This window comes from Cebidichthys violaceus, unplaced genomic scaffold, assembly GCF_023349555.1.
Source record: "Cebidichthys violaceus isolate CVI_PGR_0920_01 unplaced genomic scaffold, fCebVio1.0.p SCAF_83, whole genome shotgun sequence".
NCBI classification, from domain to species: domain Eukaryota; kingdom Metazoa; phylum Chordata; class Actinopteri; order Perciformes; family Stichaeidae; genus Cebidichthys; species Cebidichthys violaceus.
The window spans coordinates 771,175-779,461 of NW_027176968.1; positions in this window are offsets into that span (position 1 = coordinate 771,175).

The window sequence follows — 8,287 nt, forward strand, 5'->3', positions numbered from 1 at the left end:
GCTGTACAGAAATGTGTTTACCTTGACACAATCTTAAATTCTCTCTCCTAAACTTGAACTCACAAGAATAACACTACAAGGAAGTGCACACACACACACACACACACACACACACACACACACACACACACACACACACACACACACACACACACACACACATGTTCTGTAGGCACATATTTGTAAATAAATCCCAGTTGAGTGTTCCCAGGATATGAGACACAGACACACAGCCTGCATGCATGGCTGAACACTGAAGCACACACTATTTTACGGCACTATTCCATACAGGATATGAATCTGACTGATATAAACTGACTAAGCAGATAAGGTGGTACTGCCCCGCTGGCTGAGGCGAGGGATGAAAGCAAACAAAGGTCTTTGTAACCAAAAGACATGCAGTACTGTCCTTTTATTCTCTGTTTTTGGTCTCCCTCAAAAGCTAGATGTTTGACCTTCCACTGAGGTGTCATTTTTGGCATTTGCCATAAGCATGCAGTAAAAATATTAGATGATTGCTGCTGCTGGAAAACAGGGTTGAACAGGGTGACTTCTGCTGTCTTCTCAACCAAAACAAATACGTTTTTATTTTTTTTATTTTAAAGGCCAAAAAGAGAAGGAGCTAAAAAGTAATGTGATAATTCTCTGTGGGTTCATCACTGTGAGAAATGCTTCTCATAAGAAGAAAGAGCCAGGGTTGGTGCAGGGTTTCACCCAAAAATAGAAATCTATTTAAATTGTCCCCAGACAATCCCATCACCAACCAAGCTTAATAAAGAAGTCTATCTCCGTACATGTGTTTGTGTGTACACATGATAGATGTAGAGGACATTATGTCATCACCCAGAGTAAACACTGAGTGAGTCATGCTTGGCCTTGGGTGGATTCATTAACGGCCGCACAGCGCCCATCTTTATCACAGCAATCTGAGGCTGAGACGGACATGGCTTAAGAGCGACTAAATGATGACGCTGAAGTAAAGTTGTGCAGACAGAGTTATTAAGATATTAGAAATGTGAAAGATGGAGAAGGAGGTAACAGTAACGAGAAGATAGGAAGACATCAGCTGTGTTTAGTCCAGATTTTCATAAAGCGGAACTCGGCCCCTCCCTTCCATCTTCCATCTCCATGGTGATCTGTGTGTGTGTGTGTGTGTGTGTGTGTGTGTGTGGGGGGGGGGGGGGGGGGGGGGGGGGGGGGGGACATAGAGGAGAGAGTGAGCAAAACTGGGAAAGAAATGAAGAGTCACTGGATGAGAGCAGAATGGTCAATTTCCCCAAGGCAGAGGTGGTAAATTACGGTTTCCCCTCTCTGTTGGAGCACTTTTACTTCAGCTTATAACAATGACTGCAGTGGATACACACATTATCACAACACACACACACAAACACACACACACACACACACAAAGAGATGCACATGCTAAAGCACAGGTCTCTCATACTCAGTAGTTTTTTTTGATTCTGCTATTAATTTCTCTTTCGTCTTCTTGTTCTTCTCTCACTCGGGTTCTTTGTCACATAGCTGCATGAGCAAAGGCTCACCCTCGTAGTAACACGCTGGCTGCACATTCATTACACTGTTATGACGTCGCTGCATCCTGGTGTCATGAATAAAATGAACACTCGCAAGTCATTCATTGACTCTTGAAATGTTATATTTCCTGAACTTGCATGGTGAGCTGCCGACTGTATGTTGGTTGCATGTAATCTAAGCAAACCTCAACCAAAGGAAGCAGTGTTGTTAGCCCTATTTTGGGATATTTTGTGTTTGTTTGTTTAAGCTGGAAAGCAAAAAAGTGGTCATCATAGTCCTCATAGTTAAATGATGTATGTTGTTACTTCATTCAGTTTCTGATCAGCTCTAACTGTGAGAAAGATATTTTGAATTTAGGTAACTAAAGGTGGTTAAGGTCAGAGAAAATATGTCTTTCATGGTTAAAACAGTACAGTGGTACCTGGATTTGAGTGGCATCTCTTGTGGGGTAGTGTGAGGCAGAGGTCTCACTCCATTACAGTAGGGTCTGTGATTTGGCCCTCTGTCTATGGCCACAGCATGGCTACTGATGAAGACATTATTTCACATCCTTTTGAATTATGAAGACATGTGTTTTCTCATCTACAGCCAGGGCACTTTCTCTCAGACAGGCCATATAGACTGATGGTCTAAACTCTAATTGTGGGGTGACTGTGGCTAAGTGGAGAGCGGGGCCACCTTTCAATCAGAGGGTCAGTGGTTCGATCACCACTAGTCTCATGTCAATGTGTCCTTGAGCAAGACACTTAACCCCAAAATTGTTTACGGTAGATAGATACTGAATTGTAAGTTGCTTTGGATAAAAGTGTCTGCTATAACTGCTGTAATGTAATGTTAAAAGAAAGGTTGGCTGTCGGTATGGATTTGGGACACAAAGTCTTGTCATAGGTTCAATTCTGAACTCCACCTTCTCACTCTCAACTTGTCAAATACAGATGCTTGATCAGTGTCCTTACACTTCAAACTATAACGCTCTACATACCCCTCTAGGTCAGTTTTGAGTGTGTCAGGGACATCGTGTCATGTTCCGCTTGCATAGTGTCTTTTCAAAATAAACTTCCAACAAAGGTTTACTCAGGTTGTAGGTTTACTTGGTTAGGTTTAGGCAACAGATGTACAAAGGAAAAGATTGTGGTTTGGGTTTGAAAATAATTATGTTTGTACAAACGAGGTCTGTAAAAGAGGTTTTTCTCCAGGAGTAGTTTATAGCTTTATAGTTTCACGCTGTGTGACAATATCACACATTGTGTTCTTCGGCCTACTTTGACACTTCACTAAAGCTATAAGAACTTTCACTAAATTCAGTATTCGTATCCCACACAAAATGCTTGTACATAGCGTTACATCAAATTGTTATTTTCTAGAAATATATTGACGATAACGTTGAATAGATTTCTGCTGGTTTGAACATAGCTTGGTAATTTTTTCTGTAATTTGACCAACTGATGGAGCTGTGAGTGTTGGAAGACTTTCAAGGAAAGTGATTTGCATCAAAAAGAAGTTAAATCATCTAGACCCAAGACAGTGTTTTCACTGTGTCAAGAAAAATATGATTTTAAGTCTAGATAGAATAAATCTGTCACCTGACTTCTGTTTAAAATTGCAGTATTTATCTATTATCCATCATCTTCTTATCACCTTCTGTTCTACCACTTTCTGTTAAATGCACCATAGTCATACTGTAAATATACTCAATTTGACTTTTAGCTCTGGAATTGGGTTTTAAAAACTATGTATTGATGTTAAGGCTCAAAATGTAACTGTATGTATTTTTGGTGCACAAGCACACAGACACTGAGAAGAATTAAAAAATAAACCGGATTAAATCCGACATCCTGTATTGAGTATTACAACAAAGATAAAGACTGTACCATCATGTCTTTATGTGTACACTAGATTTAATGCATGGGAAGTTGATAATTATGATAAATGTTATTTGATTATAATTTACAAAGTGCTTCTCCCATGTGCAACAAGTAGTTGGCTGACACACTCATACACACCTGCATGTGTATTCAATGCCAACACACCACGCACAGTTACCATGGTTACCCCCTTAGGGTGCTCTGTGGATATCTGTGGTATCTTGGATCATCTATACATTTGAAGAATCCTGAAGGCAATTAGAATGAACCTGACCTCACACACACAGTGGACACACATACATCAGTTAAATCACTTTAACAACTCTCTAACCAAATAGAAACCAGTCAGGACTCAAACCCATCTATCAGAAAATGACTGCGGTCGTCTCGCCTTTTAAGAAAGCAGAGTACATGATACAAGGTCTTCAGCAGCTGCAAACTCATTTTAGAAATTCACACACACACACACACACACACACACACACACACACACACACACACACACACACTTCCTCTGTCTGCGCTGAATTTGAAGCTGAACCCAGTGTATGAGAATAGATCTGACATATCTTCATCTGGGAAATGCACAAAGTACGTGTGTGTGTGTGTGTGTGTGTGTGTGTGTGTGTGTGTGACAGACAGAGAGAGAGACAATAATAAATGGAGAATGATGAGGCAGCCAAAGGGAAGTGAGAGGAATTGGCGGGGAATCTGTTCATCCAGTGCAGATACTGCAGTAGATATTGTCAGGTGTGTGTGCACATGTGCTTGGACCTGTGTGTATCTGCAGGAAAATCTAGGCCTGCTCTATTCATCCCTCAATACACATTCAAAGATGATAAGAAATTTCAAGATGCTCTATAATATTCCAAGTTTGCATGTGTTTTTTCCTCCTCATCACGTTCCATTTCTAAATCTCTTCTCATCCCTCACTTCCTCCTCCGTCTTTATACCATTTTAAGGCGTGAACAGTCTTGGCAGTTTTCTCTTGGCTGAATTACCTCCATACAGGGATACATTTGTCTAAATGCATTGTTGAAGCCAGCTCTCTAGCTCCTGAGGTGGAAGCAGATCATGCTGTTAATCACCTCTGAAACAAATACTCCCCATATCAACACGCTCACACATGCACAATCACACGGCACACAAACACCGATCGATACACATTCTCAGTTGTATATCTAAAACGTGTGCACACACACTATGTGGCTGGTTTGGGTCCAGCTGTTTTTTGGCTGTTCCTACTGCACTGCAGAAGCTGTTTATTGCCCATTTTTGTGTGTGTGTGTGTGTGTGTGTGTGTGTGTGTGGGTGTGCAGCTGCTGAGCCGAAGCACCGACGGAGGCCGACGCTAATGACTCCGTCCGTGGAGCAAACACCTGTGGGAATGGCCAACCTCAAAAGAGCTGCAGAGGATCATGGGACTGGACCCGCGGCGCGTCAAAGAGGCTCCAGAAACGTGGCATTAGCTCACAGCACTGCCAATTAGCGATGTGAGCCTCTCTGGGTTTTGCCTTTCACAGACCATGTCTGTGTCAAATTGTAATTGCACGGGCTTAACAAGATTTGTTTTACCTTGTTTGAGTGCCAGTGGACAGGCAGCACAGCACACTGACAAACAACGTTTGGAGAACCATACAAAAGGTATTTTATGACCTTTGGTATAGTTTTCAGTGGCAGAACTTTTGATAGTCAACCCTAAACCTGCAATAACTGATTTGCAGTAGAAACAGGTTCTGGGCACATAATTGAAGGTAAACTGTTGCTTACAAGTCCAGTAGTTACGGGGCCACCTTAGCATTCAGTTGGAGTTATGTTTCTGGCCACTCAGCAAATATAAGTCCAATATGCACTCTCTTTTAGCTCTGTTTTTGGCCTCTTCCAACTTCTGAGGGAAATATCTGGCTCTTTAGCTAATAGATGTTTCACTATGTTCAGAACCAGCTAGTGACTGTACAACAGTAAATATGAACAATACAGTGATGTCCGAGGATCAATGAGGCTTCTGGGTAGGTTTCTGGACATGGGACATTGATAAAGACCACCTGTAACACTTAGACTATTCCAAATCTCAGACATTCAGCATCATCAAGATGAACTCTAGTCTGTTTCCCTGGATTTCTTCTGAAACAGCAGTTACATTAGATAATGCCACTTTATCTTTCAATTCAAATAGATAAAGAAGGCATTCTGTATTGATTATTTTGAGCTCCTCTTTGCAGCCTTTTAAGATGTAGGGAAAAGATACTTTGTTTTGTTGTAGGATGAAAGATTGAGTTTATCTTTAGGTATCATTCCCTAAATCAGGTCCTGCAGACGGAAGAAGGGCAGAACAACACCAAGAAAGACAGGACTGCAGTGTCCTTGAAGCAACTTGACAACCAACCTGTTCAAAATAAAAAAAAACCCATCTTGCTCAATGCATCCCTCTTACCCAACTCAATCACTGTATGTCTGTATTGCCCTCTTTATAAACTGTACCTCTTTCATCATTATTTTGCTGCTGCTCTCTTTCTCTTAACTCATCACCTTCCATTTATCTTGCTTTCTCTCTTCATTTGAACCTTTTCTTCAAAAGCACCTCCTCTTCTCAGGTCTCCTCCCTCCCTCTATCGTCCTCCACCACCGATGTGGCAGAGGGCGTAGCAGGCTGGGAGGGAGGCTAGTTCTGGAGATTGTGTTGAATAATACATGCCTGTTAGAGCAGAGTCGAGGAGGCTGACATGGATGGAGGAGAGACTATTGAGCTGGATGTCGAGTTTTGATAGCGTGTGAATATGGAGCATTTATTCCGATGAGGTATGAGCAGGCAGGTTAGTTACAGAGTGGACATATGATATTCAATAAATCTATTAGATTCACTGGTGAAAAAGAGAGAAGGGTAGCAGCACATGTTCATTTTTAGATGCAGGTGCGTTCCTGTGTTGATCCATCAACACACCAACAGCCATGGTTGTGTTAATGGTCAAAGCTCACGTACATATATGGTTGAGGTATTGACACTTCTCTAATCTGACATATGAAGAAGCAGAGAAAGAGAGTGTGTGCGTGTGAGCTCGAACTCCTGCAGGTTCAGATCTGACGGATAAGAGGGGTCACTCCTGCCCTGTAGTCCAGTGACCTCATCAGACAGTGTTGAATTATGGGTAGTGGCGCTCAGGTCTCACAGCTGTCTGTCTGCTCAGGGCGCAGTGATAGTGAGTCATCTCTCTCACACACACACTCACAGAAACTCACACAGCCGCTGGACTGCGGGGTAGCTGACATTTAGCAGTAGAGGAAAAAAGCAGTGAGTGTGAGCTTGAAAAAAAACAAAGGAGCTGCAGCCATGATGGTATCAAACGCGCCAGCATATACAAGCACAGCAAGTGGTAGACGTGCTTATATTTACAGAGTACAAACAGGCACTTGCCTGTCAGTCCGCCCTGCAACAAAATGAGTTTTGTTTCATGTTACTATAACATAATCAACTCACTCATCTACGATCGCTAATCTCCACCCACTGTGCCCGTCATGCTTTCCATTCTTGCACGGCCCATATGCAGTTAACAATACAACTAAAAGATTGAGGCTGAAGCTGCATGCAGGCAAAACGTCAACATCCTTACAACTGATGACCCATGTAGAAGATAGCTATTTAGTCCTAGTATGAGTCTGATAACATGTTTTAATTATCTGTCATTTTATTATATAACACCTCTTTTTGTCTGCTTAGCTTTGGCCTACATATGGTTAATGTTTCATTTTATTCCTGTGCACACAGAGTGAGCGGACCATGTTAAATAAATTGTGTAAAATACACCTTGATGAAGGTCCACAGGGACTGAAATGTTATGATCAAAACATTGTGATGCTGAGCAAGAGCAGTGTATAGGATCTTCATTTCTCAAGACTCAGAAGACTCTAAATTATACTTTCCAATGCACGTGAGTATGTATCTGAGATAGTTGCATGTGCGAATGTCTCCTTTGAAAAAATGTTTCCAAGAGGAAAGGCTTTCATGCTATCTTGGGTAACAAGATATTGGGCTGAAATGAAAACTTCCCCAAATGCAATAAAGAGCAGGACAGAGACGTTTACAATGACTTAATCTCTGATAGCATCCAGGATTGGATTCCACACAGTGAGGAAATACTACACAATGAATGTGCTTCTGGTGAACGTGTTTTTATTTTTTTTTTTAACATAAATTCTAACCCCAGCTAACGTAGTTAGTTTATAATTAGCTCATTGGCCTCAGAAGTAGCCTTACACTCAGTTGCCTAACAGCCTCGATGTCTTTTTTTGTCTGTATTTTAATCATGCGTTTTATGCTGGTTTAAAGGCGCAGTCTGTCAGTATGAATAAGTGAACACATAAAACACTGCACTGAAACAACACAGATGAAAAAGTGTGGTTTCAGTGCACACAGACATACACATACACAACGCAGACGACATAAATAGGCTACTATCTATGGCAAATAACATGTTTATCTTCTGAATATTTGATCAGCACAGACTTAATAATTTAGCAGCAGGCCTTTACATGACTCTCACTGCCTCTCCCTGGAAATGATTGGTGGACGATTGGGATGTGTTTCCTGTTGTGATATTACCAATGTTGCTCCAAGACCCCCTCCAGTCATTGCATCTGTGGAAAATGTCACGTGCCCAGAACATTTCCAATGGCCGTCTAAATCTGACATCATTGTGTTTGACAGACATGTCCTGTGACGTAACGATGATTTGTAGCTGTAACATTAAAGCAATTACCAGGCAAATTACATGGTCAGCTTGGAGAATAACACAAGCACCATGGGGACTGAGGATGAACCAAAACGTTTTGTTTTTTTTGTATTTGCAACAAACAATGAAGTTAACAACAAGGTTAATAACAAGGGTGAG